Below are 10,710 nucleotides of genomic sequence, written 5' to 3' on the forward strand. Positions count from 1 at the left end.
AGGCATTTGTAAGTTTAAAGAAAGCCTCATGTTTTTTGACTGGTAACTCTTCCTCTTTATTGATCGAAGGACTCGTAACAACCTTATGAGGAAGGTAGTCTTAAATTGAAGTTTTACACTTAAAAGTCTAATTGTGTTTTATATTAATGAATTGATAAAATAATTCAAATAAAATGGAGACGGTATGAGGTACATGCATAATAGTCCAAATAAATAAGAGGTGCATGCATAAGACATGAATATGACCCAAAATCATAAGTAAGGTGTCCTACATATGACCCACGGTATGATTTTCCTTGTTGGGAGTTAATGTTTTTGGGGCAAAAGTGAGTCCAATTTGGTGTGGTGTTCCCCACCCGCATGTCACATGCAAGGCACTTGATCTTGTTCCCTCATAAGAAACTAACACCCTTTCCATTCCATTCTTTCCTTACAAACCAGGAAAAGAGTCTCGTAAACTTGAAGCAAATAATGTTTCCAATAGGACACGTGTACTTTAGCTTCTTTTAGGTTATATTGTTAACTAGATACTTCATTTTACTTTAGCCATACAAAGTAAAATATTTGCATCAATTCTATAAACAAATTATTCAAAACTCTTTGTTGGTCAACCTAACTTCACTCGGGGTACATGTGTCCTAGCATACTTTATGCTTCAAATATGTGACTTTTCTAACTTTGGGATTTAGAGGTGTTACTTTATTCTCAAATGAACTCATACCAATAAAAGAAAAGTTAATCAAATATAACAATGCCAACTGGTTATATATAACTAGTCAGTAGAGAAATACTAAATCTAACATCAACACTATATGTTTTAGTTTAACTTCTGATACGTAAGACGAAGACTGGTATATAACTATTAACCCTGCTCTTTGTTTTATATACCTAAGTGTGGATCGTCTAGATTAGATTTAATTATTTCAGCCCTATCCATATGTTCATCCTTGATTTGATAAGCCGGGGGTTCCTTGTCCCATTCCAATTATATGATCGTGTGTGGTCCGTTTTCCTCGATTTATTCTTGTCCCATTCGTACACTATCATAAACCAAGATTCCTACATAACCTGAAACTCCCGGTTAACACAACCCTTCTCTAGCCGAACCAGATACTTAAATTCTCTAACCAAACAAGGTTTTAAGTATCGGGTTCTCCTTATGCTAGGGTTTTTCAATCATCTATGCCTTAGCGACAACTTTAACTTTAGACATCTCCCACTTTATTCCATTTTACTCTATTACTATGAACATAAGTTCCAGCAATGCCCATATCTCATCCCCCATTTTGACCTCTTGACACCTACAATCATTTTGTATATCTTTCATCAAATATATAAACTTATTTCACATTAAGTAAATATAAAATTTCATTTCACAAGTCCTAAAAAGACACAATATTCATTCATAAGTTCAATAAACCAAAAATCTTTAAAAAAATTCCAATTACATAGAAATTAGCTTTCCTTGTCTCCTGTGTACACAATTCCAAATCCCACATATTCATCTCCTTCTCTTAATATCAACAAACTAATATCCAATTAAAAATATACACAAATTCCAATTCCAATTCCAACCCATCACCAACAAGTCCACTCGGCCCATAACCATTAGTTCAAGAGTCCCGATACCCACCCATCATCCCGACCCGAATCAACCCGACCCGCCAGCGAGTTCTCCCGACTCAGTTTCGCGTAAATCTTCGCCCTAATTTCCTTCCCGGACTCCACCCGTTCCATTATCGGCTCCTCACGAGTCACCCCTTGCTCCCAAATATCAAATATATTCCCACCGGGTCGGGTCGGGTTACGGGTAGGCGTCGAAGGCAAACTATTAAACCCGGGTCGGAGCGTAGATAAACCACGTGGCGAACTAAACCCAAGCCCAGACCCAGACCCAGACATCCTGTTACCAATTTGCATATTGCGAACCGATGACGTCAGCTCGTTGACCGAGTTTTGACCGAGTGAAGACACCGGAGACATCGGCGGCGACGAGGTCGCCGGGTACAGAGTCGACGTCGGCGAGCCTTTTCCGACGAACAAGTCATGACCGAGTCGACTCGGTGACCCGTCGTACGAGTCGAGTTGACTCAGTCCGTTCTGACTCAGACCGTTTTGACTGAGTTGAACTCGGAGCTGGTCAGGAGTATGAGCAAAGAAGCAGATCCGACGGCGGCAGAGTACACCGTCTTTACACGGCTGCGTACGATAGCGAGAGGGGTGTAGCCAGCACTCGAATACGCCGTGAGCGAACTCGCACGTGTCACCTTTGTGGCACGTGCCTTTGCGAAACTCCGGGCAGGGGTTGCCGGAGTAGTGAAACACTCTCGGGTCTCGGCGTCGGGCTTTTTCACCCGGGTGGGCGTACGGACACTCGGTCCAGTCGTGTGACCTGGCACGTGCGCATCTGCGGATTTTGAACTCGTACATGCGGAAATGATCGCATGAAAACGTGTCCAGTGGAAAATCGTCGTAAACGTCGTCGTATGGTGACATTTCGAGCTCGTCGAAGAGTGGTGAGTGGATGTTGTGGTCCGTTGGATCGACGTCCCATGGAGGGACTTGGACCGTTGGATTGGTGTGAAGGGTTTGTGATTGTGATCCTCCGATGATCATCATCATTGTTGTCGTGTTGTTATGTTATTATGTTATATTATGTTTCTCTCTCTTTGGTTTGGTTTGGTTTGGTTTGGAAATGGAGGAGCATACTGGCTCAAATATAAACCGACTTTGTTAACTATGGTTAGGTGAGGAATTAACCTTCGAGTGTGGTTAGAGTGAAAGAAAGATCTTTGGAGAGTGGATAAGGTCACTGGCTGTCACGCTTTTGGCACGTTGTATAGTGAAGAGGTAGGTCCCAGCAGAGCCCAGTTGGACCCGCAAGACTCACCTCAAAGAGGGACGTCTGCGCAATTGAACCCGCAAGACTCACCTTGAAGAGACGTCTGCGCAGAAACCAACTGGATCCGCAGGACCCACCATGCTCAGAGACGTGACGTCCTTACGCGCAGTATGCAAGGTGTTCCCGCAAGAAAAGCCTCCCAAATGTCGACGTACTCCGCCTGTTCCCGCAGCAACGGATACTAGCCATCAGGGAAGGCTACCCGCGCAGCAAGGCTACACGCACAAGGCACTTAACTCTTAAATAATTCAGTAATGTCACCTGAAGGAGTGAGCAAGCCGGGAACACTCCCGCACAAAGCCGGGAACACTCCCGCACAAATGAGCCAGTCCGTACGATACTGGATGATCTTTTGTACTGTACCTGACGAGGTATGGACAAAAGATCTTACCAAAGATACGACAGCTCACTGACAACAGTATGACGAGCAGCACGCTCTTGTACTGTATGTCACTATCAGCCGCTGCCTACTCACCAACCTGTCGGAGGACGTGCATAGCCTGCAGTTGGTGGAACAGGAATAGTACACAGCCGGCCTGGTCACTATCAGCCGCTGCCTACACACCAACCACCAGCATGGCACATGCGTAGCCCACAGTTGGCAGAACAGGAATACTATTCAGCCGGCTGTACCTGCTTGGAAACCTACCTTCGGCTATAAATACTCCAACACCTTGGAATGGTATGGACACATTACATTACCTTATCACATTTTATCTTTTCTAGCAATCTCTTAATATACACTTATATTCAAGAGCAATCTAGTCTGATTCTCACGCCGGAGGGTGGTCACAAGGAGGTACCCCCCCTTCTAAGTGACGAGCTCACGGTGTCTGTTTTGCAGGTCACCAGAAGAACCATCTTTACCGGACATAATCCCTCGTGGGAAACATCTATTTAACCCCCAGATTATCCGTAATCTGCCCGGGGTCAATTAGTGTTTCTTCATATAGTTTAGTCTGATTTTGTTAAATGACTAGGATTAAGGATTAAGATTTATTAAGAACCCGTGTAGCGCAGTGTGGACGTAAAATTGTTAAGAGAATAATTTGTTTAACCTAGATACGGATTTTAACTCATTTATGTCATTGAAGATAAGAATTGAAGAAGCTTAGACATATAAAATGTTGATGTAAAAAAGTTAAAGTATACACGCTCATTTCTAATAATAGTTACATTGAATTGTAATGGGAAAAATTCAAAGTCGAGGGTCTAAATAGCAATTATAATTTAGGTAATGAATGAAAACTGAAAAATAAAAACCATAAAAACGTTAAAAGATTGTCGATTAAAATAAGAATGACAAAAGTAATTATGATAATGTATAAGTATTAATAATAAAAAAAAATAAAAATAAAAACGTTAATAGAAATTAAGGTACAAAGATGGGTGATATTAACCAAAAACATAAACGATACACTAAGTACAACACCTCAATACACAAAAGATTGATAAGTGTACATATATAATGTTTTGGATTTTATTTAGTCCAACTTGGTGTCGTTTCATGGGTCCGGTGGATTGATTTACCCATGGTTTACTTTATTAGAAAGCATTAATTTGATGGTTTCCTGTGTTTAATATTATAAAGTAACAACTTAGATATAATCTAATGGAAAAGGCTAGTAGCGAATGGTTTGAGACTTCAGTTCATATTTATAATTTTAATATAGCACATAGTCACAAGTATTGGAGCTCTGTTAAGTTTTAGAGAAAAGAAAACAATTTCGTATCGTACAAAGGGTTTAATAATAATAATAATAAGTAGTAGTAGTAGTAGTTCAAGCTTGGAGTTCTCATGTTTGAAGGCCCTTTAGTTTTTAGGTTTTTGAGAAAATGAGTAATGATCAATGCTTCGAATGGTTTAATATATATTCTTAAAACTCACTCGATTACTGTAAAACCATGCATTATGGTGTAACATACCCCCCCCCCCCCCTTTTCAGAAAATAATCATAACAATGATAAGTGGCGTCCACTATTTGCCCCATCACATGCGCACACACGTTCATTTTTTTTTCTTTCATTGAATTTCTTTTTGTTGAACGACAAGACATTGTTGAAGGGTGAACCGGTTAAAGTTCATTGTCCTAATAAGAGTGACGTGTTAGGACATGAATCATGATATACTTTTTATTAAGCCGTAATGCATAGCCTAGATACCGAGTGCTGTATCTATTATAGTTTTATAATATAACAGTTATGAAATAAACATACTATAAATTAAATACCTTGAATGATGATAGATGCATAAAATATGAAATGTTAAAATTGGAATTTGTTTTTCAATAATGCAAACTAAAGCCAACAGGTACCAGGTTGTGGTTGAAATCGAGGAAACTAACAGATCAACGATGAAACATATTTTTAACTTGGTTTAATTTTGTCAAGATTTATGGTTCTTTAGAGTGATTAATTCTAGTACTTTTGACATCTAGTATGCCAACTATGAGTTTTATATTATATTATATATAATAGAAAATTAGCAAACAAGTTAATGTATTTATAGGTTACTTTTGATTTAATGTAAACGTGATTAAAGCTAATTCCTAGATAATATTATTTAGTTTGTTACCAGTACGTTTTAGTAGGTTTATAATGATTATTAAATGTAGTTACTTGTATGTATATTGGGATGTTTAATACATAACATATTTATTTACATATTTTATACGGTTTTTATAGTTCCAGAACAATTTGACGTGTAGGAATGTTAACGAGACAAAAAACCATATTTATAGCCTTATCATTTATTTGTGTTCGTAAATACTAAATAGGGTCCATAAATTGTAAAGTAAATATTTTATTCGTGTTTGCTTGCAAAACTCTTTTTTCTTTTTCTTTTTATTAGTATTCTTTGTTCCTTGTGACTAATCAACAATGTTATAAAAATCCAGCCACTCAATAAAAAAATAACAAAATCAAATAGTTTTAAAAAGTAATCACCGTATTTTCTCAAATTGAAGATACAGGATTCACCTTAATTAGAAATTCACTTATTGAATCGTACCACAGTAGCTGTTGGAGTTTATCCGATAACATTTTGTCGTGACCTATTCCATAAACGACAAACCACTCCTACCAAATCATATTATGAACCCTTCCGTACGGATATTTTTATGGCGGCTTTATTGCAGCCACCAAATAATTAACGCGTGTAAAAAGATTTAGTTTTTGTTTTGTTTTGTTTCCCTAATATTCATATTATCATACCATATAAACATCCAAACGATTTACAATAAAGTGACAGGTAACCGGGCAACAAGCTGCGTCGCAACCCCTAATTTAGTGTTAATTCTTTTTAATTTTTTATCACGTTTGGAGTTATCCACGGTATCCGAGAGAGACTTTGTGAATGAGATTTGACCGTTCATATTAACTTTATCGCTCGAGATTTGACTCACTTAGTAATATCATCAAAAATAAAACTCACTTCTATAGGAATATTTGTTATTCTGTTAAATTAGGTTTCGAACCTAAAAGCTTAAGGATCTCAGTCTTATCAATAGACCAGAAGACCATCGGTATTTTTAGTGTTATTAAGATGTGTGTGTGTGTGTGTCACGATGTTTCAAAGCAAGTGATTAAGGGTTCGAGTCATATATTGAACAAATGATGTGCGTTCAAAGTTTCAAGCATATGGTCGTATTTTTCAGTTCGATGTGTATGGCAAATAGTATGCATGCAACCTATTTTTTGGACAAACGTACGACTGTAATATTGTGTACGGGACGCTTATAACCTTAGCATCCGCCTATTTAAAAAGTTATGATGACCATATTTTAGAGAAAGGGCGGGGGGGTACAAATGCTTTACCCTCTAACCCACTGTTACAGAGTGTTAGAAGATTAAAGCAGAAACACTAAAGACTAATTAACTAACCATTTTTGGTTTGAAGATGTTGCAAATTGAAGACTCATTGGTTCTACTTTTCTGTTTTCATTATGCTCGGTTCTTATACACTTATATTCTTGTTTTCTTTATTAAATATATTTTGTTAGTATAAACAATTACTTACCTACAACCTTGGTCGGTTCATGACAACAGTTTCTCGTTCGTAGTTTGGTGTTCCAATCCAACTTGATGCTTTCATGGGTTATACTCTATGCTTAATAATTTGTGCTAAGTTTTTTGAACCTTGAATCATTTTGCATATATAGGGTTTTGATTTTTTTTTTTTTTTTGGTACGGATAATGAATAATTTTCATTTGGACCTTGAATCATTTTGTATATAAGGACAAATGTTTTACGTACAGTTAAAGAAACAAAAAGATTATCATAGATTACATAACATAATGACTCAATAATAATTATTTAATTACATAAAGGTTATTTTCTATTTTTTTGGACGGCACATCGTCTGATAGAATGTGATTTAATGGGATGTAATCGTTATTCTTTGTCTTTGGTCTACGGCACATCGTGTGATAGGATGTGTTGGCTGTCCAAAATATTCGCCGTTCATTTCTCGCTCGCCGCTTATTTAAAATTGCTCGGAATACGCTCGTTCGATCTCGGCTCGGTTTGGAAATTAGTCGATCGGCTAGGTTTGGTTTGAAAACGAGCCAAGCATGACCAAAGCCTCGCTTAGCTCGGTTCGGTTCGTTTTGCTCGAATTTTTTTTAGTTTTTTATTTTTATACAAATATATGTTATGAAAAATTAACGTACAAATTAAATTAACATACTAACTGTGAAAATCAAATAGTGTTATTATATATATAATTAGTGTAATTATGGCATTGTAGTGTAATTACACTCACTGTAATTACATTGCTCTATAATTACACTATGGCGTATATATAATTACATTTTTTTGATTCTCACAGTTAGCACGTTAATATAATTTGTATTCGAACCAAACCATATACGCTTTTATGTACGTGTGTGTGTATGCATACACACAAAATATATAATTTTTTAATGTTTAAAAAAGTTTTTTTTTTGTGGACTTCAAAGTTCAATTTTAAACCTAGAGTTGGAAGTTTTGAGTTAATAACATTTTGGAGTTTTAGAAATTAGAACACTTTATACGAAACTAAGAAAAATCAAACTGAACCAAACCGCTCGGTTTCAAACCAAATTAAATTCAAACATTAACATATCACTCGTTTTCACTATTATAAGATGAAGACCATTTTTAACTTCGTTCTCGAATATCATAAAACATTTACCTTGTACCTCACTCTATCAAAACTGCTAACACCGTACAACATACATTATGAAACCCGTCAATAATACACTATGTACTTGTGATAAAAAAAAATGTTTATATAACTAGATGTCACATCCAGATTATCATTTGAATTTATATAAGAGCAATAATTTTAACTGTTTACAAAGCAAGCAAATACTATTAACATAAATCTTTGATAAAAATTAACTTTGTGCTTGAAGGACGAACTGACGTGACTCACAAAAACTAACATGTATTTGGTTAACTCCTAAACATTTTATTTGTTTAAGAAAACTAAACTCAAAAACTTGATTACAAACTCGTCAAACACTAACTCGGTTTGACACTTGATGAACCCTAACTTGGTTGCATCAAGATAAACCCTAACTCGGTCACATCTTGAGTGTCTCTCTAAATGAACCCTAACTCGGTTGCATCTCACATTCTAGACAAAAATACATAAATTGTCCTTTATGTTTACACCAAATTTCAGTGGTTGTCCTTTATATTTAAAAGTGACATATTTTGTAGTTTACGTTTCAAAATGTTATACCGTTTGTCCTTTAGCCCTAACCCAGTTAGTTTTTATCGTTAAGTCTGCTCATATGCCTTACATACGAGGGTAAATTGGTCATTTTACCCTTTTATTAAAAAAAGATTTTAATAACTAAAAACATATATTTATACATATATTATTTAACCCAACCCTCTCCCCTGTTGAGTTTGTTCATCCACAGCCACCATAGCTTCATCTCCGGCAAGCTACCACTGTCTTCTCCGACGAGCCACCAACACTGTCATCGGAACCCATCACTATAGCTGCCATACGCACCATTTTTTTCTCTCCCACTCTCTTTCCCCGCCACCACCGTAGGTCCGCAACCCTCTCTTTCTCTTCAGTTAAATTTGAACAGTGGAAGGCAATCGTTGTTTAATTGAAGTCCATTCATCGAATTCCAATTAATCGGAACCCTTATCAAAAAGCTCGTTCGCCTTCTTCCGGTAAAATCGAGAACCTAATCAAAGCCCATTCATCATATTCCGGCAAATCGGAAACCTAATCGAGGCCCGTTCACTGTGTTTGGGTCTAACCAAAGGCAGATGGATGCAATCAAGAAAGAAACGGTGAATCTTGTTCTTTGATTTAACGATTATGGAGGTTTACAGGGGGATGACGGGAGTTAGGGTTTCACCATTTCAGGTAAATAGCGGGGTTGAGGGAAATAACCATGAAGTTGAGGGACTGTCTTCTCGAGGCACGTCTTCAACCCTAATTATTACAAATCTTCTATGTCGGCGGCGGTAATGGAGAATATTCTGGTGGCTTCATCTTCAAAAGGGGATGAGGATGACCAAATAGAGAAGGGGCGAGGTAGAGATGGTGTTGTTTGTGTAGATGGTGGTCGGAGGTTGGATGATGGTGGTGTGGGGGTGGATGGTGGTGGTGGATGAACGGGAGAAGAAAGAAAGAGAGAGATATGTTTTTCATTTATATATATATATATAAAAGGGTTAAAATAAAAATACATAGTTTTGTAGGAAGAGTAAAAATAACACAAAATTTAGAGTTAAGAAACTATGTAGCATAAATCCTTAATCCTAGGAAACTATTTGTTAGTTTAAAAACTACAAATCTCAACCACTAGATCATAAATCCAATGGTCTAAATTAATTCTTACTCTTCCTAGAAAACTATTTCTTTTTATTATAACACACCCCTATATATATATATATATATATATTATAATTATATATGTATAAGTATATATATTTATATGTATATACTTTTAATTATTAAAAAAATTTTAATAACAGGGTAAAATGACCAATATACCCTCATATGCAGGCACATGAGCAGACTTAACGATAAAAACTAACTGGGTTAGGGCTAAAGGACAAACGGTGTAACATTTTAAAACGTAAAGTACAAAATATGTTACTTTTAAAGATAAATGACAACCACTAAAATTTGGTGTAAACATAAAGGACAATTTCTGTAATTATGTCCACATTCTATGATATCTAACAATGACTCAGTTTATATATACTAACATAACTTGCTAACTAAGACATTACCAATTATAATTATAAAACAAATTGGAAACATATTGTAATTAAGAAAAGATAGAATTACAGAAATTGTCATTTATGTTTGTACCCGATTTCACTTATTGTCCTTTATCTTCAAAATTGATATGTTTTATCATTTACGTTTCTAAATCCAACAACATTTTGCCTCTGCTCCTAACCCAGATAGTTTTTCTCGTTAAGTCATGTCATGTGCTTTGCATGTGAGGATAAATTAGTCAATTTACCTACTAAATTAAAAATACTTTAGCAAATAAATAACTAAACATACTCTCTCTCTCTCTCTCCTACCAACCACCAGCTATCAGCCACCACTGCCACGGCCACCACCAGCCACCACAGCCAAATCAGGCTAGTTCGAACACTGCCAAACCCAACACATCGCCAAATTAGTCTGCTTTAAACAATATCAAGCCCATCAATTCATCTTTCATCGTCAGATTCAACGATTTTATTACCGTTAAATTAACAATTAGCATAAACACCAAAATTTATGATGCAAACACTAAAGACGACAGCCTCTGAAATTTGGCACCTAAAATTG

General features: G+C 36.3%; 1 pseudogene; it reads right to left on the bottom strand.

Annotated features, from left to right (window-relative positions):
• Nucleotides 1-1,410: 1,410 nt before the first annotated feature.
• LOC143595452 (zinc finger CCCH domain-containing protein 20 pseudogene) lies at nucleotides 1,411-2,690 on the bottom strand (annotated as a pseudogene).
• Between the last annotated feature and the right edge of the window lie 8,020 nt (nucleotides 2,691-10,710).

The sequence above is a fragment of the Bidens hawaiensis genome, unplaced genomic scaffold (genome assembly GCF_021521415.1).
Source record: "Bidens hawaiensis isolate Kalapana, Puna unplaced genomic scaffold, B.hawaiensis_p1.1 tig00045217_1, whole genome shotgun sequence".
NCBI classification, from domain to species: domain Eukaryota; kingdom Viridiplantae; phylum Streptophyta; class Magnoliopsida; order Asterales; family Asteraceae; genus Bidens; species Bidens hawaiensis.